Source organism: Vulpes lagopus, chromosome 13, assembly GCF_018345385.1.
Source record: "Vulpes lagopus strain Blue_001 chromosome 13, ASM1834538v1, whole genome shotgun sequence".
Taxonomy (NCBI): Eukaryota; Metazoa; Chordata; class Mammalia; order Carnivora; family Canidae; genus Vulpes; species Vulpes lagopus.
In genome coordinates this window covers 50,723,106-50,749,278 of record NC_054836.1, presented here as the reverse complement: position 1 = coordinate 50,749,278, position 26,173 = coordinate 50,723,106, and the positions used below count along the sequence as shown (strand labels likewise).

General features: G+C 38.1%; 2 protein-coding genes across 3 annotated transcripts in view; one reads left to right on the top strand and one right to left on the bottom strand.

Annotated features, from left to right (window-relative positions):
- Positions 1-14,801, bottom strand: part of LRRN3 (leucine rich repeat neuronal 3) — a 34,965-nt gene extending 20,164 nt beyond the window's left edge. The window contains exon 1 of the mRNA XM_041727693.1: positions 14,182-14,801. The gene's annotated coding sequence lies outside the window, so the exon portion shown is untranslated. The remainder of the gene's footprint in view (positions 1-14,181) is intronic.
- IMMP2L (inner mitochondrial membrane peptidase subunit 2) overlaps positions 1-26,173 on the top strand; it is an 848,215-nt gene that overhangs the window by 425,824 nt on the left and 396,218 nt on the right. The gene's annotated exons all lie outside the window — the stretch shown is intronic.

Genomic DNA, 26,173 nt, shown 5'->3' with positions numbered 1-26,173 from the left:
TGTTCTCATCTGCTCTTCACCACGTGCTGTCGTGAATTAGTATTCCATTCTTTGGCTGCATAATTTTTTGAGTTTCATACATGATGTTAAGTGGGATAACTAGATGTCAGATTCATAGAAGGTGGTTGTTGCAAAATAAAGGTTATTTGACATCTGTTTTGTCATCTTTCGACATAGTGACACTTGGATTCTTTGGTTTATCCTAGGGAGAAGAATCAAATTAACTCTTAAGGGGCACTTTAAAAGGTTTTGTGGTTATTTTATTTGGAAATGCAGATTTATTTACAATTTATTTGTAAATTCTCAATCTACAGAAATGAGTACATTTCTGTTTTCATGATTCTTTTGTTGTTTGTAGCAATAGAAACTGTTCTGCACTGGGAGTTCTTGGAGTCCATGGCCATGCTTTTGTATCTGTGCTTTGGCAAGTGGATCCACAGTTTGGACTCACCTCACTTCTAACTGCTATTGTACCTGTAACTCCTCTGTCCTTCCTCTTATTTTTTCTTCTCTCATGTGTATAAGACTGTCCCCTCCCTCTGCTTGCATTTCCATTCTTCCCCATTGTTCCTGAAGTCATGACTCTCTTGTTCCAGATTTTGCTTCTGCTTCCAGTGGAATGAGAGCCTGGGTATTTGTGTGTATATTTTAAATTAATAAATAGTGCAGGTTACAACTTCCCGGAATACACTGATGTCTCTTCCCCTGCTTCCCCTTGGCAAGTCCTCCACATTTTCCATCCCTACTAACAACCCTCCTTTTCCCCACACCTAAAAATCTTTCTTTAGCAGGTGCTCCAAAAAGCCAAGTCCAAAAAGACTAGGTAGAGGGATTAATGATGAGGTTTTTCTATTATTTAGCACCATTTTAAACTACTGCTGGCAGTCATACTTAATACTTTCATGTATACGATCCCCTCCTCCCTCTTTAAACTGAGAGCAGCAGCAACTGAAGTGATGGTGGTAGTTACTCAAGTGACAGCATAATGATACTCAAAATATATAAACTGGAAGCACTAGTGGCAGATGTGAGAGAACTTTTATAACGAACGGTTATATTGGGTAAATCTAAAGCAGATGACAAAAGACATTGTTTCATTCTCTAGACTAATACTGGACTGTGGCTTACAGAACTATACATTTATGGGACACCAGGACACAGAGGGAGTGGGTGAAAGAGAATTGTATGACTCTGTCTCCTCTCGACCTGGGGTTCCATCCTTTCCAACTCTGTAAAACCAGCTAGAGCTGTGAAAAATGAAGGCATGCATGATGGAAGGAAAGAAGGAATTCTTCAACAGTAGGACTCATTTCTCTAGCAAGGCTGACTTTCAGAAATGTTGCCTGAGTATAAGCCCAAACCCAGAGATATGTGGTGTTAAGCTTGAAACTTGAAAATGAATATAAAGCCTTCCCTCCAAAGCAGTATCATAGGAATATCACTTCACTCTTCCCACTTTACCCCACACTTAACCTTAAGATTCCTTAAGTAGCCAATGCAAATGCTTGATCTGATTCTCCTGCTGACTCTTAAAATGGTGGTCAGTACATGCAGCCTAGTAATAAAAGGATCAGATATGGACTCTAGTTCTTTCTCTTCCTCTGACACTGATTTTTATCTATTAAAAGATAGGTGATGACAGTATCTGCACAGGGAGATGTCATGAAAATTAAAACAAATAGTGCATTAAAAATTGTTAGTACAAAAAAGTTCTTACTACTGCATCAGAAACAAAGTAATCACTAAATGTTAATCACTATCAAATTAATAATAGTAATAATAATGCTTATAGCTTATTAGAATATACTGTAATTTAGACTAATTTTGGAATTGGAGATGTGAGAACAGGAGAAATGGCAAAGCAAAATGGACCTACTTGAGATGGTATTTGACTCTTAATTTCCATTAAAGATTGCAGAATTTTATTGGCCAGTGGATTTTTTCTCCCCAGAGTTTTCTATGAAAATAACTCTTGAAAGACACCATGGTATTTGTCATCTCAGTTATATGGCATGTCTTAGAAGAAGAAATTTTATTGGCGACCAGGTACACGTAAATGTTCCTAGACTTAATTGAAATGTTTGAAAACTGGAAAGAAACTATGAACAGATGCCAAATGTTTTTAAGTCTAATATTTGTGTATGTGCATGCATGCTTATATTAAGATGGCACTGGAATAGGTAGAGAAATACAGTTGTTAACGAAATCTACAAAAATGATAATACCGCTTTTCTGAGGTGATGAAATAGGACAGTTGTCATTTCTTAAGATGTGGTTACATTTTGGGGGAAACAAAATTATACATAGATTGTTAAAATGTAACTTAACCATCATTCATTTGTATTCACAAGAAGGATTTTTCACATGAGAGAAAAGTGAGAACTCTCTCTTTGAAACCACTACAATAAATGGACATGGTGGTATTGAAGAAGTCATGTTATTGTCAGCAATTTAAAAATTTTAGTGCAGCAACTCAACAGTTTGAGTCCCCATTATCCTAGACTCTGCATTCTTTGGGGTGAAACTCACGACAGAGTCTTAATAAAAGTTCTCAAAAATAACTTGGCAATGAGATTTATAATTTCAAAGATTGCAGTTATTTTCTATGTGTTGTTAAGTTTCTGAGGACCCCGGCAAAGAAGATTAGAGTGGGATGGTCTCAGAGCCTTTTAAATTTGGGGTAGAGTGTCTAAGAAGAGAGGAAATTTCCAAAGGAGTGGCACAAAGAACTGGGATCGTTCTATTTCTGTTTTGGATGAATATGAAACTTTTTGTAGAGTTGTCATTTCTTGTATGTTTTTCTTTTTAAGAATTTGTCTTTCTCTCTCCCTCTCTTTGCCTGACTTAAAAGGGAAACAAAACAACTCTTCAGCTAAAATTGCTTTAGGGCACATATTCAAAACCCCAGTCCTATATACTTAATATGCTTAATGCAGCAGCAGCAACATATTACTGTCAATAAAATGCTACTCTAAAGAGGCATCTTAAAAAGTGAGTGGAGAATGAATTGGGCTTCTGCAAGACTCCCAACAACTAAGAGGTTGTACATATGTGGGTCCCTCACAGAGAAGGCTCTGCCCAATTTCCCTACAGGGTTGACTTTGGGAACTCTGGGTCATGATGGTGCTTAAGAAAATGAATGATTTGGGATGCCCTGGTGGCTCAGCGGTTTAGCACCCGTCTTCAGCCCAAGGCATGATCCTGGGATCCAGGATCCAGTCCCACATCGGGCTCCCTGCATGGAGGCTGCTTCTCCCTTTGCCTCTCTCTCTCTGTCTCTGTCTCTGTCTCTGTCTCTCATGAATAAATAAATAAAATCTTAAAAAAAATAAAATGAATGATTTGACAGGAGAATTTGGCCCAATGTTTTTGAAACCCTACCATCACAGTTAACATGCTGTGAAACAACCACTAGACAAGGATTGAATCACCTGGTTTCTAGTTCTAGTTATGTATTTAAGTAATGAGTCATTTTGAGCAAGTAACCTAAGATCTGTAAAATCTCTCTCAGTTTAACAATTCTGTTATACCAGCTCTGACTCCTTATATTAGTCAATGACATTTGAAAGCAAATCAGTAGGCAGTATAGAATCCACTCATTACTGATGTCAGTGGGCAGTTTCTGGGTGACCCTCAGTTGAGTTGGATGTGAAATGTAGTAGAGTGCATGAAAATAGGAGTTCAGGAACATGTGGGAATAAAGGGTATCGTCTACTTCTGGTGATACTCCCCCTGAGGATATGCACCCTGCCACACACAGGCATTATCTGAGAGCCAAGAAATGACTATAAATGGCAGTAGAGAATGGGACCATTGTTACCATACACTTACAATCATATTACTAAAAACATCCACTTGACTGTCAGATCCTTGATCAAATCCTTAACTCAGCCTATTATTCTTATAAAATCCTTATCAAATCCTTAACTCATTAGACATTATTCCCAGTGTCTTTTGGGGAAAAACACAACATGGTAGGCCTATTTTAGGAATATTTTATCATTTCAGGCAATTAATTGTTTGTCTCAAATAAACAATCTTTATAAACCTGAAACAAGAACGACAGACAATGGACAAAGGAAAGGGATCTGAAACTTTAACCTTCAGTTCTGAATCGTTGTGCCCCGCCCCCAACCAAAAAAATCACTAGGGATTCTTATATTCTTCCAGACATTCTAATATTCTGTGTTAAAAATAAGTGCCCAAGTGAAAATGATGTAGCTCATCACAGAGACAGCCTAATAAATTTTGCTTTCACATTAAAAATGAAGCAAAATATACAAACATATTTATAACATTTAGACAATGAATTTATAAATACTTTGGGAATATGGTGCCTTCAAAAATCTTGACAGAACGGTATCTCTTAAGATGGGAAAATTTAGAGGGATCAATAGACACATTTGATTCTATTTGCTGTGTCACACATACATCATTCCTTATCAAATCTTGAGATCCTATTTATGGACTATCCTATATCTATGGTGATTGAGTAAATGACCATGATGTGATGTGTCTAAATGAATGCCTAAGTGGCATATTATCTTAGAATATCTCTTCTTTCAAAGATTCATAGACACCTCAATCAAGTAAAGTACAGAGTGGCACACTGATTTATAATTGAACATGATTATGTCAAACAGGAAGCCCTTTGCTTAAGTGAGGTTAAGAACTCAATATACCATTACCTTCAGTGCAGTGTAGAAAGGAGTGGAGGCAGGATGTGGCAGTCAAGGAGTTACTGTTCTAGATAGGAAAAATTCTTTATGGAGCAGAATTAAACTTTCAAGTGTTCACGATTTTTCCTAGGTGTACAAAATATTTAAAAATATTTCAAACAATATTTCAAATATTTCCCAAATCTGATAAGAAACATTTGAGGGGGGGTGGGGATTGGGTTGAAATCCTGTTCTGTATGTTCAATTTGGAAGATATTCACTGTAAAAAAAAATTCTTATTCTGTTACTGATTTGCATTTCCTAAGAAATGATAAAGATCTTAGCTATTCATAAGTCCTTTTGGAATTCAACCATGATTTTTTTAAAACACACTACACTTCTGAAGTTACACAGATTAACGAGAATGTTTGAGTAAAAAATCCACAAGTAATACTTTTACTTTAGGTTAGTTGAGTTATGTTAAGTGTTCATTATGTCACTTGTGAAATGCTATCAGGTTGCACCAGGTGGCAAAACTGTCAAGTTTGCTTAATTATTATATAAGCTTTCTGATCTTTGCTGAGAAGCTTAAAACTATAGAAGAAACCTATTGTTGGATGCTTTTGCATAAAAAGTAAAATGCTTCCCAAAGGAGAAATATATTATGCTTATTCTAAGAAATATGTGATGTAGGAGGCACAATAACGTGGTTTTAATAGAATAGGTTTTGAAGTCAGAAATTCAGGGTTCAACTCGGGCCTCTGGGCACAGTGGGAAGTTGGGGATGCTTCTCCATTCTGAGCCAGTGCCTTTGTGAGGACAAAGGACATAAAGTATGAAAGAATTTAACTGGGGTCCAGGCTGTGGTACATGTTGAAAAGCTGTTGACCAGCATCCCCTTTCTCCTCTGCTCCTCATTGTTGTATAAGAATATAAGAAGTAGTAGGAAAAAAAAAACAATTCAAAACTTTAATCTAAAATTATACACATCCTTTATTTCTTACATGTGTTGAGTTAGGTTTTTCTTGATGCAAGGATATTTTAGCTGTTTTTTCACCTTAAACTTGAATTTCATTTTCATTTGTCTAATTGCTTACATTTAAAAAAAATCTTCATTCTGAAAAGAAAATATACATGAACATGAGCTCTCAAAACCCCATTCCTAATCATGGGAAGATTCCTTAGTAACATTTTGGCCTTAATTTCACATTCAGCTTTTTCTATGTAGGACAAATTGAAGGACTCCCCAGATAGCTCTTTGAGGAGGTCACTCAGTGAGAAACGCTGAAGTTTTGCAAACAGCTGGCATAGAATACTTCTGCTGAAGTTTTAGGTTTGGCTCAGCATGCTCAGTTTGAAAATCAGATTTTGTCTATTAACTTTGCAGAGCTGGAAGCTTATTAATACTGAGGAGGATTGATGAACTTCATTGAAAATTGATGATCATACTAGCAGTATGAAATAGTATTCACTGTTTTGATGCTTCCTGTTTAAAAGGCAGTGCATGAGTAAGGAAGGACCCACAGATTGGAATTAGGGCTGTGGCCAGATTGTTACAAATAATGAAAATTGAGACTTAAAGGCTAAGCTTTGCGTTTTTCCTTTGTACCAGTTACCACAATCCATGGCCACAGGTAAAGAAGCGTGTTGCATTCTACTTTATGGAAAAATGGTGAAGAGGACTATAAGCTGCCAGTTCTCAAGTCTGGCTATGTCCTGAACTGCAAAAATCATTTTAGTTAATCACACAGTGGTATCCAAATATAAATAAATAAATCATCACTTCCTCCAGAAACAACAACAAAAAGAAAATGTGAATGAATCTTGCAGAGATAATATCCTTGTATGAACAGAATGCATGGTAAGAAATGATAAATGGAGTGATTTCATTTGATAGAGAATCTGACTTCTAGAAGGCAACATGGACAAGCTATATTCAGGAACTACCAACAAGAGGCAGTGTTGCCTCCTGCACAAAAGCTGTGTTCCTTAGAGCCAAACCAACTTAGGTTCCTTTTCCTGTTCTGCTGTTCATTAGTTGAAGCAAGTTGCTTTTCTTTGTTAAGGCTTAACTTCCTTATTTGTAAAGTGGGGGTTAGTAATAGTACTTGCCCCATATGGTTATTATGAGAATTAAAAGGGAAAACACCTGTGAAGCGCTTAGTACAATGTTTGGCACAGAAAACACCTGTATGTAATAAGTGAGATTGGCTAATATTATGACCATTCCCTTAGCCAGTAAAGGATTGTCTAAGAGGTAGTGTGCTCTGAATTCTTAAGGTCTCTACTGAAAATATTCTATGTCATAAAACATGTAATTCTTCCCTGTTTTGTCCAACAGCATTACGTCGTGATACAATTTATAGTGTAAACGAAAGATGAGCCTCAGATGTTTACATGGAATTTGCTTGCTCATTAAAAATAAAAGTAACTGATTAAGGAAATGGTAGTTTGGCAAATGTCTCACTGATTTTAAAAAGTTAGCTAAACATCACCTTATGACACTCCTTGAGCAGCTGTAGTGTTTGTGTAAGAAAATGCGTGGGTGATAAACTACAGAAGAGGAACAAATATAAATTATGTGTTTGGTAAGTGAATCAGTTCAGCTAGTCACACAAGAAATTGACTTGTTGGATGAATACAGTCTAAGCTCATATCTAATAATGGCATGTGTTTTTCACTCAAAAATTACTAGGACTAGAGCTTCTAAGGTTTCTGTGTGCTTAGAATGTTTTCTTTTCCCCCCGCGTAAGGTAGTAGCTCTGTTTTTCTCTTTCCATTCTATTGTGCTTTCTCTTAAATGATACAGCATTGTAACCCAGACTGAGCCCCATTTTGCCTACTTTATTGCTTTGTTCTCAGCCCTTAGACAAATGCAGTGGAAGGCTATTAACCCCCTAGCCTTTGTAGAAATCAAAATATGATCTGTCTAGGTGTTTCAAATTACCCCCTGCAACTATTGAAATTTCAATAAAGGCCATTGTGGTTCCATATACTCTTTGTAGAATAGATTCAGTAATTGGTGATTCTGAGTGGCCAATTTCTGATGAAAATAAAATTCGGGGTAGAGCCCAGAGATACTGTTAGTGAACAGTGATAAAGACCACTATGTCTTGGGCATATGAGTATAGCATAGCAATGGGAAAAATATTCTAAGGATATATAAAGGCCATTATGAATTGTATTTCTGAAAGTACATGTCTTTTTTTTATTTTTTTGAGTTTTTTTTTTCTTAAGGAAAGTGTAAATTAGCTGACAATGTAATTTAAGTGCCTTGACCTTTCAATATTATGGGACTGTAAGGTATTATGGATAAATTTTATTCCTATGACAAATTTTACTTCTACCAAAATATTTGCCCTTGTTTCTTTACAGTAATTTTATTAATTCAGTTTTGTAATTTTAGAGAAAACTTTTAAGAAGCACAATTTTCTCAACCACATTGAAAATGAGGCCTCCTTAAATATTTTCTGTAGTCAAAATATACTATTATTCTAAGTCATTGTAAGTGTTGGAAGTCCTGAGCCTTCCTGATGGCCATTGCTTAGTCCATGGCACAGTAGCAGGCTCGGTCCCCAGGGGAATGAATGCATTCTCCCATTCTTGGAATCCCTACTTTGAACACATCAGGAAACACTGCCTCTCTCTTACTCTTTGGGGAATTAAATCCCAGGGATTTCAAGCCTCTGGAAATAGAAAGGGTTTCCTGTTGATTCCAGGCCCTTAATTGATTCAGGGGGTTGGGGAATCTGTGGGCTTTTTTCAATATAGGTGTGGAAAAATGATAGGAAAAATGTTTACACTCCTTCCCAAATAGAGTAACCAATTATTTGTGGAATGCTTTACTTTCTGGAAATAAGACTTTGTATGACAACCTTGAGTAACATGCGTTTTGGGCATTTTCACCTATTCCAAGGACAACATTATTTTTGAAAGACAAAATTTCCCCTAGAGAGCTCTCAGCATAATGTGAATACACTTACTGGCATATTGAGGTCTTTGTGTGTCATTATCTCCCCAAGACAGACTAACCAGGAAGGAGATGCCAAAGTTGGTGCTTTTATGTTGACCTTTCATCCATTGGTGGTACATGAAGAGATTTTGAGAACTTTGTGCATAATTGTCCAGCAACATGGAACCTGCCTGAATAATTTATTCATTCAATTTTATCTAGTTTTTGAGACCTTTGCCAACTGTTTACCAAAATATTAATGCCGTCAGAGAAACATACAGAGGAGCAAGTAAAACAACATGGAGTCCTTTCCTCCAAGGATAGATGTTGGGTGTGTTTTTCATATTTAACTTGATCATATCATTAACTTTGCTTTAAATTAAGAAGTACAGATTTTTATTTGCAAAAATCTGCCTGCATAGTGTGGCATGGTGCAAAGGATATAGGCCTTGGAAGGGTAGGTCTAGAGTGGAAGTTCAAGAAAATGGGAGTGTCTATTTTCTAACAGAATCATGAAGTGCTGGGTACTATGATCAGCGCCATACCCCTCTTTATAGTCAGAAGACCCTAATCCCTCTACATGTTAGCTCCCTCACAGTGGCAAATCTGTAATCCCACAGAACCTCGTTCTCTAATCTTAAAGGGAAGATGATAGCATCATACCTACCTAACCAAATTATTGTGAGGAGCAAATGTCATTGTTAAGAAAGCACATTGTAAGCAAATAATAATTGCTCTACACAAATATTCACAATCATCATGTTACTTTTTTATATCCTTTTCAACTTCTGCAAAGTTTTTGAGTCAGTTCATTACTATTATCCTAAGCAAAATTTGGACAGCACATTTAGAAACCAAGAAAAATTTGCCAGGAAGAAAAAAATAGGGCTGTGAAATTCAGGGGAGATGTCATTGCCTACAGACTCTCATTCAAACTTTGGAAATGAAAACATATAAGGCAGGATGGGGAGAGGGAAGTGTAGGGATTGCTATCCTGAGACTGTCCTCACTGTTTTTCAGTAAGGTGTAAGCCAAGCACAGACCCTGGGAATGGACGAGGGTGCATGTAAGTGCCTTAAAGTATTACAGTGAAACCCAGTAAAAAAGGAGGTAGAGATTCTCTTCAAAATTCCTGTAAAAACTTCTAATGGATGACTAATAGTTAGATCTTTATAGCTGAAGGATAGCAATAATGTTATTAAGATGTTTTAAAAACAGGGCCAAGCTCGAATTCTTATGACTCTTTACAAAACATAGTGGACTATATCCAAAAGATGATCAGTTTGAAATATTTGGGTGTATGTACTTAACAAATTGTTATTGCTTCTATTGTTGAATTCCTGCTTTTGCTTTTAAAATACTTGACTATCTGGATAAACATTTCCTTAAGTTTTGTAGGGTTTTTTGTTCTGTTTTGTTGGGGTTTTTTTGCACAGATCCATAAGCTTTTTGTCTCCTTAAAAAATATTTGAGGGACACCTGGGTGGCTCAGCGGTTGAGCCTCTGCCTTTGGCTCAGGGTGTGATCCTGGAGTCCCGGGATCGAGTCCCACATCGGGCTCCCTGCATGGAGCCTGCTTCTCCCTCTGCCTGTGTCTCTGCCTCTCTGTCTCTCTGTCTCTCTATCTCTATCTCCTCTGCCCCGTGTGTCTCTCATGAATAAATAAATAAAATATTTAAAAAATGTATATAGTTGAAAGACTGAGTAGGTGGACTTTTAATGGAGTGTTGGAGGGAGCACTCTAAAGGGATCTACTCTAGACTTCTGGAAAGAACTGTGTGATTTGAACTAAACATGTTAAACCCTTTGTGCCTCAGTTTCCACACCTGTGAAATGAGCATATTAGGCCATCTTCCAAAGGTCCTTTTCAGTCCTAAAATTCTATTATTATATGAAAATACGTTTTCCTTCTTTATTCTCTTATGCTGAGACTGTGTGTGCTCTTACTAATGGCACCTTAAAAAAAAAAGCCCTCCCTTATTATGGCCTAAAAATATATTAACATAATAGCAAGCACTTATATACAAACTTCACAGTTATACAGATATAGCAGATGGCTGGCTGGGTACCATATTTCTTCATAAAGATTTGAGATGAGCATTTTGTCTTTTTCTCTAGCCTTGTATGTAATGACCTCTAAATAGCATCTACTGAGATCTTCTTTCACCCCTCCCATCATATTAAAGAAAACATTTTTATTTCTCCATTGCTTTTTCTATCCTCTGGCACCACCTACTTTCTTTATATTAGAATTTGATTTGCTTTCACATTGTGGTCAGAGGAAGAGTTGTTGTTACCACATTCTACTTCCCAGGTGTGGAAGCAGACATCACTTTATCAGAAGAGAGGCAGGGAGGATTCACTGAGCTGTGTGCGGGACCTGTGTTCAGCGGCAACACGGTGCAGCTTTCCTCAGTACCCACTGCCTAGCCAGCATCAGAGAGCTTTATCTCTGACAGCACAGGCAAGATGTGCTGATGTATTGCCCGCTGTTTACCTGCCTTAGTTAGTTTCATGGGACTAAAGAGTGATTCATAAGTGATTAAACCCTTATAACCAGCTATACGTGGAACATTTTAGTGGGTTGCAGATGTGTCCATTGTTTCTTCAGATTGGCTACAGCTACATTATTTTAAATTATTCTTTGGGGGCATCCTTACTGAGGCTTGAAGGAGGGACTCATGTTTTTAGTATGCTAGTAGCTTCCTTTTAATGATCTGCTTCAAATTCCCCAACAGATACCTCATCTATGACCCTCTTCAGGGGCTGCTAAGTAATAACATTTAACTTACATAAGTGTTGTTTTTTTAAACTCAGGTTACAAACGTTTCTGATCAACTTCATCAGTTTGCAATAAACATCACCATGCCATATCCCGGAGGAATTTTGCACTAGAGAAAATTCAGAGTGTGTGTGTGGGGGGGAGTGGGGGGGCGGAGAAAGTAAAACATCAATCTCATTTTGTGCCAAAAAGAGAAAAAAAGGGAGGAAAAAAAAAGCAATAGGTGTAAAAAAGAACAAAGAAATAATAAAATACAGTTAATGAATCCTAAGTTGATCACCTGTCTCATAGGTCCCTAAATTTCTGACCTAGAAAGCAGATAACACTGTTTATGGAACCACTGACAGCAACAACAACCACCACAGAAAAAAAATGCCACTTACTCATCAGCATTCTCACTCAGTGTGTTGCCTGTGACAAGCGACACTCTTGAAAAGATGGTCCTTTGAAGTTTGTCTTGCCAGAAAGCTATTTCTGGTATAGCTACACAACTGGGGAGACTACGGTTAAGTCTTCCAGGCATGTTCCTAGGTCCATCACCTGGCATTGGCAGCTGCTGATCAGATCACCAAACTCACCGGCACACATGGGGTGAACACACGGAGAGGACTGGAATGGTAGTATTTCTCAGACTCAAGTGGGCACAGTGTTGATCTGTGTAATCCACAAAATATGTATGTGGATTTAACCAAGGTTAAAGAGTGAATCCACTGTTCTTAGGTGTCATTGACTGCAATTTAAAAATAGGCTCTGTAGGATTTAAGTATGTGTACGTTTCGTATGGGAAGTTTCCTAGTAAAAGGTCTAAGAAAAACTGAAATCAGTACTGCAGTGCTACATTATCTAGGAGTTTGAGATTGGGAGGCTGACTATCTACTTCAAGCTTTTCCTCTTGGTTAGCAACTTAGGAGGTACCTCAGAATCTCAGATCTGCTCTGTGGCAAAAGCAGCACTTCTAATGAACAGCAAAAAGCAAAGAGAACACCTTTTCCTCTTTGTAATGAATCATTTGTTTTTTTTCTATAGATTGCATGTGGCGTTTGAAGCAGAGTGAGCAAGGCTGCCAATACTGCGAGCTAATGCTTCAGCACCTTTCATTTTTCACTCTGAGCAGGAAACCTCTTCTTAAACTTGTTCATTTTACAGAGGGAAAATCGAAGCCAGTGGCATATTGTCAGAGCTGCTTTATTGTCATCATTTACATAGGTCACTCGAATTAATTGACTTCTTCTTACATATTGTAAAGTGACTCATATTTTGACACATTTATGGGAAAGTGGCAAGATCTAAGTGGCTGGTTATTGTCTTTTGGTTTTAGCTCATATCATCAACTAGGAAACCAGTAATAACTCTGAAATCACGGTTGTAAAAAAAATACCTTGCAGTTGGAAAGAAGCTGACCCCATTAACTATTTGGTTAGTTAAACTAAAGGAAGGGAAGAGAGAGCTCCAGAAGATGAAAAGCAAATACTAGGTTTGTTTTAATGTCTGTACAGGACCCATTAAAGGAGGTAGTGAATGTTTCCACGAACATCCTAAATTGATGTTGTCTGTTTGAACGCATATTCTAAGTAGCTGGCTTCCTTTGACAAGACTGGAAGTATAAATTAACCCACACTGTATTCCATGAATCATCGGTACATGGATGCTCATAGTTTACTGAGAGTAATTCTGTCTCAAAGGCATTGCTTCTGAAACTAAAGAGAAATGTAGGATATGAGTAATACATATATAGTGCCAGGGCACACTATCTCCTAGGTAGATATTTTGAATGCTGACTTCTTGCCTTTTTATTCCTCACATTATCCCCTTTGCACCAAATTAGGAAGGTTCCACTCATATTCATAGTCTGCCCTCACTAAAATTAGAGGCATGGAAACAAGGACATACTGTTGAAAATAAATAAACTAGAAGCAAATCAAACCACATAAGCTCAATAAGAGCCAAGGGAATAGAATAGTCGGTCTGAACAAAAATCTTCGGAAATAGCGAACGTACTTTACAGCCACCCTGCTGTGATTCTGTTAATTACCAAAGAAGATTAGAACTCTTCTGGTTCATGGGATCCTTTTACCACGCGTGTGTCAGTTGCAGCTGCATTAGCAATCAGGCATTGCCCTGTCCCTTCAGAGCGGCGGGAGGATGTTATTAAAGGGAAGTCATTTACCCCGATCCGTAAGATGTAGCCTGGCGGAAATTCAATAACTGTTTGTGATATGCTCATTCCGCCACTCCGCTTAATGGTTCTTAGCTCTTGACATACAGCACCATTTGCCTCAATCTCTGTCCACTGGGTGAAAAGGGAGGAAGATGCCCCCTTGGGGGGGGGGGTGTTGGTTTCAAAATACAGAATGATGTGTGGTCCGCTTTTCATGACAAATAATGTGAAGAAAAACGAAAATTCTGCTCTTCTCTTTCCTCTCTTCACTCCCACTGTCCCCTCTCCCTCCCTCCTCTCCCTCCTCTCCTCCTCTCCCTCCTCTCCCCAGCCTGCTTTTTCTCTCCCACTCACATCCTCTGATGGGCGTTCAAGCTAGTAAAATGCATGTTGGAGAATCCCACAAACACAGCTAAGCATCCCCAAAGCCAGAGGGCTTTTGCATTTGAATTTCCCCTCAAAAGTAAAAACGGAAAGCAGAATGCTTTACATTTCAGACAAGAAGAAAACATCCACGGAGAATTTAGGTTTGAGAGGAAAAACAACCACCACCACAACCACCACCGCCACCAGCATCAACTACAGAGGAGACTGAGCCCTATTTCCATTGAAATGTATATTTTGAACTTACCTTGCCAAAGCAGTTTCGGGGATACACCGCCCTCTGTGTCCCTCCGTGCTGGGGTCCTCAGTCCTCTTAGCAGCGATAATCACATGGTGGTGTTCTAGCCCGGGTGTAAATAGGTGCATGTGTGTGTGCGTGCGATAAAGTATGCACAAACATGTGCTGTAGCTGGGCACACATGCGAGCGGGCTTGTGTCTGTCTGTTCTGAGCTCTCCAGGGAGGCAGGAGGCTGCGGCTGGGGTTCCTTCTCTCCTCGGGAACTCTCTCTCCGCCGGCAGGCTGGGGCTCTCAGTGCCGGGGACCGAGGTGCTGGGAGCTGGCTTTCTCTCGCCTCGTTTCCATGGTGGTTAGTGGTGCATCGCTCACCCGATCAGTTGTCACACTGACATGGTGCTGCCTGCTTGGCGGTCATTAATAACCGAACACCCTCCGCTCCCCAGAGAGGAGCCAATCGCCTCGGACTGCCAGGATGTAGCACTCGCAGCTGCTCCCGTCTGGTTGGCTGAAGCAACCTGTCTGTTCTGTGACACTGCTGCTTAGGATACAAATAAATGAACCAGGCTTGCATATTTTCCTAGGTACCATTCCCTTCCTGCCTGCCTTTCATCCTGCCTTCCTTCCCTCCTGCCTCCTTCCTCCCTTCCCTCCTTCCCCTTTTCCTTCCTCCCCCTCTCCTTCCTCCTCCCATCCTTCCTCCGTCCTTTCTTCCTTTTTTTATTTTTATTTATTTATTTTTTATTTTGGAGAGGAAGAAATTTTTGACAAGTTTTCCCATTTTCAGGTTATCATCCATCCAGAGAAACTGTGTTTTCTCTCTGGAAATAGCAGGAGTGCTACAAATAAGGATTTCCCAAATATTAAAAACACCTGGGAGGGACGCAGCGGCTCTGACTCCTCTGTAAAGTTCACCAATGGCTTTATTATTTAAGAAGAGTAGCTGGAAACTGTTTTGAGTGGCATTTGGTTTTCTGTTGGATGCTACTTAATTTAGTGCATGTGCTTACTGTTCAATAGCATTTTTCAGCACTGACCTTTCTTATCTGGATTGACTACATTTTAATTTTTTCTCTATAATTCACAACACTGGCATATGGGAGGGTATTTAAAAAAATAAGTATTTCCAATTATATTCATTTCTTTATATCTGATGCAATTAATCTGACAGCCGTAGATGAATGGGTACACGTGTCAAGGTGTTCGTGTGGGTATTTCTATGTGTATGTTTAGAAGGTATGTTTTACTACTCTTGGGAGAGTATTTCAACTCTAATCAATTAAATCCTCAAGAAAACAATTTCCCTTTTTTCTTAAATTTACTAGTTCTGAATTATATTCACCCAGAAAATATGACACATATACCACATATGTAAGACACCCAATTATCAGAAATTTAGAAAAGAAACACAGAAAAGTATAGCAGTGTATATTACTGAAAGAACACCTATAAGAAAGTAGACAGCAATTTTAAAAATGCATGTTTGACAACCTTAATTAGTATCCTAGGGGAACATCTTGTTGAGAGGACTGGAACATGAGGATTAATTTATCAACAGGTCAAAAACAGGCTAGATTCATGGCTCCAAGCCCTAGTTTTGAAAGACTACCCTCTAGTGGAGTAAAAAAAAATGACATTTTCATGTTAATAAATTTAGTTTGTGTGTGTGTGGGGGGGAGCTTCACATCTAATTGTTGCTTAAATGTTTATCAAAATGACAAAGACCAATAGTTTTAAGTTATTATAATCATAATGGCAGGAAATTTATTAAAATATTAGCTTTGTTTCTAACCAGTAAATATTCTCACTCTAGGTTTTTTTTTTTAAAGTTCTCAAGTGCTTTATTTTATCCTTCTCTAAAACTTTATTTAAATGGCTGTTAATCTTTTGAATAAAAATGAGTTTGAGAAAAAAGTTGTTTCTTGCTTAACCTACTAACTCTAATTTCAGAAAATCTATTGTAAGACTTTATTCTTTACTGGCTATATAATGTTTACTCTGTAAGCATTGCTCTGGGAATGGTAGGGATTATGGCCAAGTTTTGGGGATGTTGAGATGCAGTGTGTCTGCATATGATTTAATGTACTTTTAATAATAGTAATAATCATCCTCATTACTCCTCCCTCGATTTTACCTTCTCCAGGTTTTACTCCTTGAATTTTCCATAGCATTTCAATATCTGCAGGATTATATTGCTGCATGCTGGAAGAATTATAATAAAATTGTGATAATTATTTTAAAAAGGAATTTTAGTTTTCTACTCTTGATTCCTTAAGCATTTCATTTTGGTTGATTGGTATTGACTGTATAATAGACAAATTCAGTAATCAAACCAATTATAATGCACTTCCATAATGAAAGTAAGTGGTGATAATCAGATACATGATTAAACCACTTTCTTGGTTTATAAATGAAACCAGCAATCATACCTAATATTTTAAATTTCAGTCTCTTTAAAAAATAAAAGAAAAATCTAAGTTTAATTTAGTGAAAGTTGGATATTTTAAAATGCTACCTGATGCTATATCATAGGAAATTGTTTTCACTCATTGTTTAGCTGTTCTTTGGCATATGGGGATGAAATTGCTTTTCTTGCAATTGTCCTTTTGCTGTAGGCACATGACAAATTTAAAAGCTTTCATTTTTATAAATTTCATATCATGGAACATTAGAAGTAAGTGAGATTTTAATGTATGAGAGAAAAATAGCTCTGGCTTTGGATGAAAAGGGAGAAGAGTTTGTTCTTTGTAGTTTCCTTCTTGCTACAAGAGCATAGGAAGCTTTAGTAGAATCACTATATGTTCAGGTGACTGTTAGTTATCAGCCATTTACTGGAAATATGAAAGGTAGCTCTCAAAAAAAACATGTTAAGAACTTATTTAGTTATCACATCTATATAATGAAGTGCCATATAAAAACATTAAACTGTGATTGAGTAAGGATTTCAGTGATTTTGAATTAGTACAATTAGTACAATTAGTACTGAATAGTCATCAAATGAGAACCAGAGAATCTTTAGACTCTAATGCCCTGAGTCTTAAAGAGGTCAGGAGACTTGTCTAAGTGCATACAGCTGGTCAGAGAGAGCAAGAGTAGACCCCACCATCTTCAAAGCTTTTCCTACCATTTCGCCCTCTCATCTACTGGATAATTGATAGATCTCCACTTTCTCTTCTTTTTCCATTCCATTTATTACTTTTTTTTCTTTTCTTTCTCAAGATTTTATCTTTAGAACCCAGCAAAACTTCAGAACAGTTTCACATTCCAAATATACTGTGTTACATGGACGTATGTGTCAGCTGCCTCATAGTAAATATCTGCAGGGTTTCCTGCATGAGTGTTCAGTTCTAATGCAAATGTAGATTTTAAAAATGATTTTAAAAGATAAATGAATAATTACAGCCCAAAACCATGTTGAAAAAGTTCTGCCTTCATCATCAAGTAAACCATAGGGGTACAATAAGTATTAATTCATTGATTTAATGGTTGAATTTCCATTAATTAATTTAATGGTTTCTCAATATTTCATGGAATCCTGGACATTGGTTTCCTGTTCACTTTCGTGGGAGAAGTGGTCTGGGTAGTGGGTCAGAGTGCACTTTCTGGGAATAGACTACCTAGGTTTGAGTGCTTACCTTGCTACTTCCTAGCCCTGTGACCCTGAACAAGAACTTAACATCTCTGCATCTCAGTTTCCTCCTAGGTTACTGCAGTTAATATGTGTAAAAGCTTAGAAAGGTACTTGGGATATAGTAAGCTTTTATGGATGTTTGGCAACAACATTATTGCTGTTATTGTCACTGTCACTCTTGTCATCGTCACTCCCATCATCATCATCTGTTCCAGTTCTCTGCTTTGTTTGGAATGGCCTTTCTACCTTCTACTCCAGGTGCCTGCCTCTACTTAGGCCTAAACAAGTGAGCACAGTGCAAATGCTACTTCCCCTGTGAAGCCTCTTCTGACCCTCTAGCAAGATAGGATCTCTCATTAGACCCACAATCACGATCTTTATCCCCACCTACCATTTATCACTTTTTAAAATGTGTTACAATTGTTTCTATAATTTGACTCATTTCCCTTTTTAGGTTATAGAGTAGAGTCTCCTGGAAGGAGTCTATATTTTATTCATCTTTAAGCTCCATAGCTTACATAATCATGGAGACAACAATGTTTGTTGAGTACAACTATGTATGTTTTAAAAGTTATTGAATCTCCACAACATAAAATAGATGTTTTATCCCCATTCGACAATGTAGAAACATTGGCTCAGAGAAGTTAGGTTTCTTGCCCAATGTACCAAAACTATGAAATAATGGGGCAAAAATTTGAACTCAGTTCTGTCTGCCTACAGAGCCAAGGCTCTTTTACTGAACAAGCCACTCAATATTCATTTGTAAAATAAGTGAATGCTTGATTGATGACTGAGCCAACCAATTCAATATAGTCAGCAACAAGGGAGGCTAAAAATAAAATACGATTTTTTAAAAGGAATGAATTTTTGCATTAGGTAGTAGATGTTTTTATATAGTTATGGTTGTTCGGTGTAATGAAAGAATTTACTAGCTCTGTTTGAGAAATGGAGCTCTGAAGAAATGCAGTGTCTGGTTGGAAAGTGAGTCGATATGCTCAGAAAGCTAAATAACTATTCATGGGCCACTGATGAGGAGGGGCTGACATTGTACTAGGAAGATCTTCAGTGACATGATCCTTTGTAGTCTAATTCTGATAGCAGATTAGGTCTTAATTAAGTTAGAAGTATGATGTAAGGGGAGTGGCATTGGCTGTTTGTTAGAATGTTGAACAAAAGCACATTGGATCAGAGAGTTTTCTTTTCTCAAAAGGGTTTGAGAAAGTAGAAATGGAAACAAAAGTGGATTCCCCTTTAACTATAGGTCTTATTTTTTATATTTTTTAGTGTGACTTCCTTCTCATAGTAAAATATATAATGTAAAATTTGCCATTTTAACAGTTTTTAAGCTTGTACTTCAATAGCACAAGTACATTCACATGGTTTACAGCCTCATTATGGCTTTTTGTGAACATTTAGAATCAGAGATTCACAGAATATTATTATTTTTTTTTAATTTTTATTTATTTATGATAGTCACAGAGAGAGAGAGAGGCAGAGACAAAGGCGGAGGGAGAAGCAGGCTCCATGCACCGGGAGCCTGATATGGGATTCGATCCCGGGTCTCCAGGATCGCGCCCTGGGCCAAAGGCAGGCGCCAAACCGCTGCGCCACCCAGGGATCCCTTTTTTTTTTTTTTTTTTTAAAGAGATTCACAGAATATTAGAACTGGAGAAGAAAGAGATCTTTACATGCTAAAATATGCAAATTCAACTATCAGAATTTAGCAGACATGAAAAGAAACAAGGATTGATGGGAAGTGTAAGAAAGAAAAATAAACATAAAGCAGGCATGTCCTCCCTCTATGACAAGTGAACAAGAAGTATAAATCTGCTGCTCCTGCAGGGACCCCCGTTCACTCTGCTTCTCCAGGATGGCATCTTTCCATGCCGAGGGGGATTAGGGAGGTAAGATTTGTATTTTGCTGTAACCAAGCATATTTTTAGTGAAGGTTAGAACTCCACTGGAACAACAAAAGTAATTTTATCACTCAATGAATTTACCCCCAGGAATAAGAAAGATGTCAGAAATTAAGGAGATAAAATCTCTGTCTTTGTCTGGCTCTTCCCCAGACTTCTTTGTCCCTCTCTTCTTGCCATTCTCTGTCTCTTATCTTGGCTTCTCTCTGTGCATCCCTTTATTCTTTTCTTTCAGAGAATTGAATATTACTTCCCTAGCCATGTAAACAATCAGTGAAATAAAACATGAAAGTCATTTAAAAAAATATAGCAGGTAGACAGGTAAATAGACAAGTAGATAGTTTGTAAGTTACACAGAAATAATTGAAAAGAACAGAAATAGCAAAAGAAATACATCAAAAAAGGATATACACCAAATCCCTAGCAGTATTTATCTTTGATAAGATAATAGGTAGTTTTTATTTTATTTATACTTCTCAAACATTCCACAGTAAATACATAGTATTTTTATAATAAGAAATAATAGGTATTGCTTAAAAAATAAGATAGGAAGTTCTTTTGAGGTGGAGCTTTCCGTCTACAACTGGAGCTGTCTTATTTGGTAAAATATCTGACCTTCCTAACTTAGCGTTCAGTTCTCCCACGACATGATAATTAAGATAACAGCAATAATCGTAGACATTTATTGAGCTTTCTTTTTGTGCCAGGTGGTCTGTTAGTAGTTTTTCATGGATTGTCTCATTCAGTCCTCCCTATTAAAGTACTAGCTGTTAGTTTCATTTTGCAAATCAGAGAACCGAGGGCTGAGTCTGCAAAAACTCATGGAGCTGCTCTTTGGTAGCGTCAGCAATCAAACAGAAGTGTTTCTGACTCCAAGGCTGAGACTTGCAGCCACTATGCTCTATCAACTCTGATGTGTTTCCCGTATCGCTGGGCATTCTCTCTACTCCTAACTCCAACACATCTCCATCCTCAGCACATCACATGGCTTATCGTTTCCTGAATGGATCTTGTGTGTTGCATTCTTAGCTCTCTCTCTCTCTCTCTCTCTCTCTCTCTCTTTTTTCCTGTAAATGTGCCAGTTCTATAAGGCTTCTACTCAAAGACCTCATCCTTTAAGAAGCTCCCCTATCTCAGTGAAAAGGAGTATTTTCCTTATTTTATCACATTTTACATTTACTTGTTATTATGTTTCTCTTGTTCTAACGTGCATTATCACATATGGTTTATTTGTGCCTAGATAGTAAGCAACTTGAAGGCAAAAGTAATGTCCTGTTTCCCTTGTATATTCAGTAGTGCACTTTACATATTAAAAGGTCAGTATTTGATTAATTAAACCTCACTGAGCGACTGAAAGAGTAATTTACTACTCTCTTCTGTGTGCTGATTTTGTTCCAATCATTGAGTAAAATCAGAGAATTGTTAATGAAAAACCTACCTCCCCCAAGAGGATAGATTTGGACAGATCAGTGACTTCAGTTACGGATAAGGTTATTCCTAAGACAGCTATTTTTTTTTTTTTTTTATGGTAGAATAGAGTGTGTCTCTTGGCTTTGCCTTTTTCTTTGCTGGTCACTTTCTCTTCATCTTCTTTGATTAGGACACATTAACTGGAGTTGGGTTCATAAAACTACTAAGATACATGTAAGTTCTGGGCAAAAATAAAACTCCCAAGAACCAAGAAGGCACGTACAGTCATGGAAATTTTAGGCAAAAATTAAGAACCAAAACAGCATGAGGTGACAGTTTGCCCCTGGTGTGATATTTTTATGCAAAGCCTGTTAGAATTTCCCTGGTTTTAGGTGGGCTCTTTTGTAAAGGTGGGCTAATGAAAGTGATCCATTTGTATCTAAAAAAGAGCTCAAAGCAGTGATTTCTTTGCAAGAGAAAGCAAACATTTTTTTTGTCACTAAAATATTTAGTCATCCAGTTATATTGTGTCATCTAGAAGTTAAAGGGTCATTTGAATTTTCATGAATATTTTATGTCACTTTTGCTTCTAGACTTCTGCTAGGCAGGAGAACAAAGGTGACTGTTAGCATCCTCATCTGATTTTCTTCCTTCATTGATGGAGAAGGCAGGAGGCCCAGAGCTAAACTTCTCTGTCTAATCTTCTAGTGATTGTTTCATAGAGTTATTCTTTTTAGTGTTGGGAAGGTACTTTGAAGAAAGAAAGGCACTTACTACCACTCTCAAGATTGGCAGAGTATGATGAAAGATACTTATAGTTATTGCCTACACTGAGGCGCCCACTGAATTTCTAGCTTTAAATTCTATCTCATAATCCTACTATATTCTACTAGGACTATTTGAGGTTGCTATAATCATTGGTCTTCAGACTGTCTTTAAAAATGAGTTGATTGGTGTGCCTGGGTGGCTCAGTTGGTTGAGCATCTGACTCTGGATTTTAGCTCAGGTCATGATCTCAGGGTCCTGGGATCAAGCCTTAGGTCTGACTCCCCACAGTAGGGAGTCTGCTTCTCTCCCTCTCCCTTTATCCACTACCCCCCCCCACACACACCAGTGCACATGCAAGTTTTTTCTCTGAAATGAATAAATAAATCTTAGAAAAAAAAAACGGGTTAATTAGATGAGCATGTAGAGGTAGTTATGGGCATGTACTTGGCATTCAATGTGCATCTATTATGGAGAGCTCCTGCTTCATTTATTATTTATATGATATTCGGGCCTGACTTCCTTTGGAGTCACCTATTCATCAGCTGGTTTCTTATTCAGGATGCTGGAAGAGTTCTGGGTAGTGGAATACTCAAGTCTGGCCAAATGCATATGGGTCAGTGTCCAGACTTTGCTGATAGAATTCAAGTATTATCTCTCGATGGCAGGTATTGACCTCTGAGTGTGTGTAGGGCACTCTTCAAGGAATCATGACAAGGGGATAACAGCTGTGGTCTCTGCCACTCTCCACTCTTTGTCTCCACTATTTTAAATGTATCAGTAGCCGTCCCCACTCGGGGTACTTTTGGCTGCCAGGGAGACAAACCCTATTTAAACTAGTTTAGATTTAAACTAGCTGTTGTTACAAAGTGGGTTTGTAACAAGGGTCATGCGGTCTCATGTGCTCTAGTATAGGCAGAGGGGAAACTGGACCTCAGACACCAATGGGCCATGGACTCAGATACTCCTGGAGGTCCTGTCTGTCTTCTCCCTGGTGGGCTGTTCTCAGAGCACCTGCTTTATTCTCTCACTACAGACCAACTTTCTTTCTGCGCCCAGCAGCCTGGCCCCCACTGGCTCCCCAGTCCCTCATCATACTACTTGCCACCAGAGAGAGACTGTCCCTTTCTCTTAGCTTGAATTTAAAAGTTGTGGGGGCAACAAGAAATATGGAAGGACCACAAACACGTGGAGGTTAAGGACCATCCTGCTAAAAGATGAAAAGGTCAACCAGGAAATTAAGGAAGAATTAAAAAGATTCATGGAAACTAATGAAAATGAAGATACAACCGTTCAAAATCTTTGGGATGCAGCAAAAGCAGTCCTGAGGGGGAAATACATCGCAATACAAGCATACATTCAAAAACTGGAAAGATCTCAAATTCAAAAGCTCACCTTACACATAAAGGAACTAGAGAAAAAGCAACAAATAGACCCCACCCCCAGCAGAAGAAGAGAGTTAATTAAAATTCGAGCAGAACTCAATGATATCGAGACCAAAAGAACTGTGGAACAGATCAACAGAACCAGGAGTTGGTTCTTTGAAAGAATTAATAAGATAGATAAACCATTAGCCAACCTTATTAAAAAGAAGAGAGAGAAGACTCAAATTAATAAAATCATGAATGAGAAAGGGGACATCACTACCAACACCAAGGAAATACAAACGATTTTAAAAACATATTATGAACAGCTGTATGCCAATAAATTAGGAAATCTAGAAGAAATGGACGCATTCCTGGAAAGCCACAAACTACCAAAACTGGAGCAGGAAGAAATAGAAAACCTGAACAGGCCAATAACCAGGGAGGAAATTGAAGCAGTCATCAAAAACCTCCCAAGACACAAGAGTCCAGGGCCAGATGGCTTCCCAGGGGAATTCTATCAAACGTTTAAAGAAGAAATCATACCTATTCTACTAAAGCTGTTTGGAAAGATAGAAAGAGATGGAGTACTTCCAAATTCGTTCTATGAGGCCAGCATCACCTTAATTCCGAAACCAGACAAAGACCCCACCAAAAAGGAGAATTACAGACCAATATCCCTGATGAACATGGATGCAAAAATTCTCAACAAGATACTAGCCAATAGGATCCAACAACACATTAAGAAAATTATTCACCATGACCAAGTAGGATTTATCCCTGGGACACAAGGCTGGTTCAACACTCGTAAAACCATCAATGTGATTCATCATATCAGCAAGAGAAAAACCAAGAACCATATGATACTCTCATTAGATGCAGAGAAAGCATTTGACAAAATACAGCATCCATTCCTGATCAAAACCCTTCAGAGTGTTGGGATAGAGGGAACTTTCCTCGACATCTTAAAAGCCATCTACGAAAAGCCCACAGCAAATATCATTCTCAATGGGGAAGCACTGGGAGCCTTTCCCCTAAGATCAGGAACAAGACAGGGATGTCCACTCTCACCACTGCTGTTCAAGATAGTTCTGGAAGTCCTCGCCTCAGCAATCAGACAACAAAAAGACATTAAAGGCATTCAAATTGGCAAAGAAGAAGTCAAACTCTCCCTCTTCGCCGATGACATGATACTCTACATAGAAAACCCAAAAGCCTCCACCCCCAGATTGCTAGAACTCATACAGCAATTTGGTAGCGTGGCAGGATACAAAATCAATGCCCAGAAATCAATGGCATTTCTATACACTAACAATGAGACTGAAGAAAGAGAAATTAAGGAGTCAATCCCATTTACAATTGCACCCCAAAGCATAAGATACCTAGGAATAAACCTAACCAAAGAGGTAAAAGATCTATACCCTAAAAACTATAGAACACTTCTGAAAGAAATTGAGGAAGACACAAAGAGATGGAAAAATATTCCATGCTCATGGATTGGCAGAATTAATATTGTAAAAATGTCAATGTTACCCAGAGCAATTTATACGTTTAATGCAATCCCTATCAAAATACCATGGACTTTCTTCAGAGAGTTAGAACAAATTATTTTAAGATTTGTGTGGAATCAGAAAAGACCCCGAATAGCCAGGGGAATTTTAAAAAAGAAAACCTTAGCTGGGGGCATCACAATGCCAGATTTCAGGTTGTATTACAAAGCTGTGGTCATCAAGACAGTGTGGTACTGGCACAAAAACAGACACATAGATCAATGGAACAGAATAGAGAACCCAGAAGTGGACCCTGAAATGTACGGCCATCTAATATTCGATAAAGGAGGAAAGACTATCCATTGGAAGAAAGACAGTCTCTTCAATAAATGGTGCTGGGAAAATTGGACATCCACATGCAGAAGAATGAAACTGGACCACTCTCTTTCACCATACACAAAGATAAACTCAAAATGGATGAGAGATCTAAATGTGAGACAAGATTCCATCAAAATCCTAGAGGAGAACACAGGCAACACCCTTTTTGAACTTGGCCACAGTAACTTCTTGCAAGATACATCCACGAAGGCAAAAGAAACAAAAGCAAAAATGAACTATTGGGACTTCATCAAGATAAGAAGCTTTTGCACAGCAAAGGATACAGTCAACAAAACTAAAAGACAACCTACAGAATGGGAGAAGATATTTGCAAATGACATATCAGATAAAGGGCTAGTTTCCAAAATCTATAAAGAACTTATTAAACTCAACACCAAAGAAACAAACAATCCAATCATGAAATGGGCAAAAGACATGAAGAGAAATCTCACAGAGGAAGACATGGACATGGCCAACATGCACATGAGAAAATGCTCTGCATCACTTGCCATCAGGGAAATACAAATCAAAACCACAATGAGATACCACCTCACACCAGTGAGAATGGGGAAAATTAACAAGGCAGGAAACAACAAATGTTGGAGAGGATGCGGAGAAAAGGGAACCCTCTTACACTGTTGGTGGGAATGTGAACTGGTGCAGCCACTCTGGAAAACTGTGTGGAGGTTCCTCAAAGAGTTAAAAATAGACCTGCCCTACGACCCAGCAATTGCACTGTTGGGGATTTACCCCAAAGATTCAGATGCAATGAAACGTCGGGACACCTGCACCCCGATGTTTCTAGCAGCAATGGCCACAATAGCCAAACTGTGGAAGGAGCCTCGGTGTCCATCGAAAGATGAATGGATAAAGAAGATGTGGTTTATGTATACAATGGAATATTACTCAGCAATTAGAAACGACAAATACCCACCATTTGCTTCAACGTGGATGGAACTGGAGGGTATTATGCTGAGTGAAATAAGTCAATCGGAGAAGGACAAACAGTGTATGTTCTCATTCATTTGGGGAATATGAATAATAGTGAA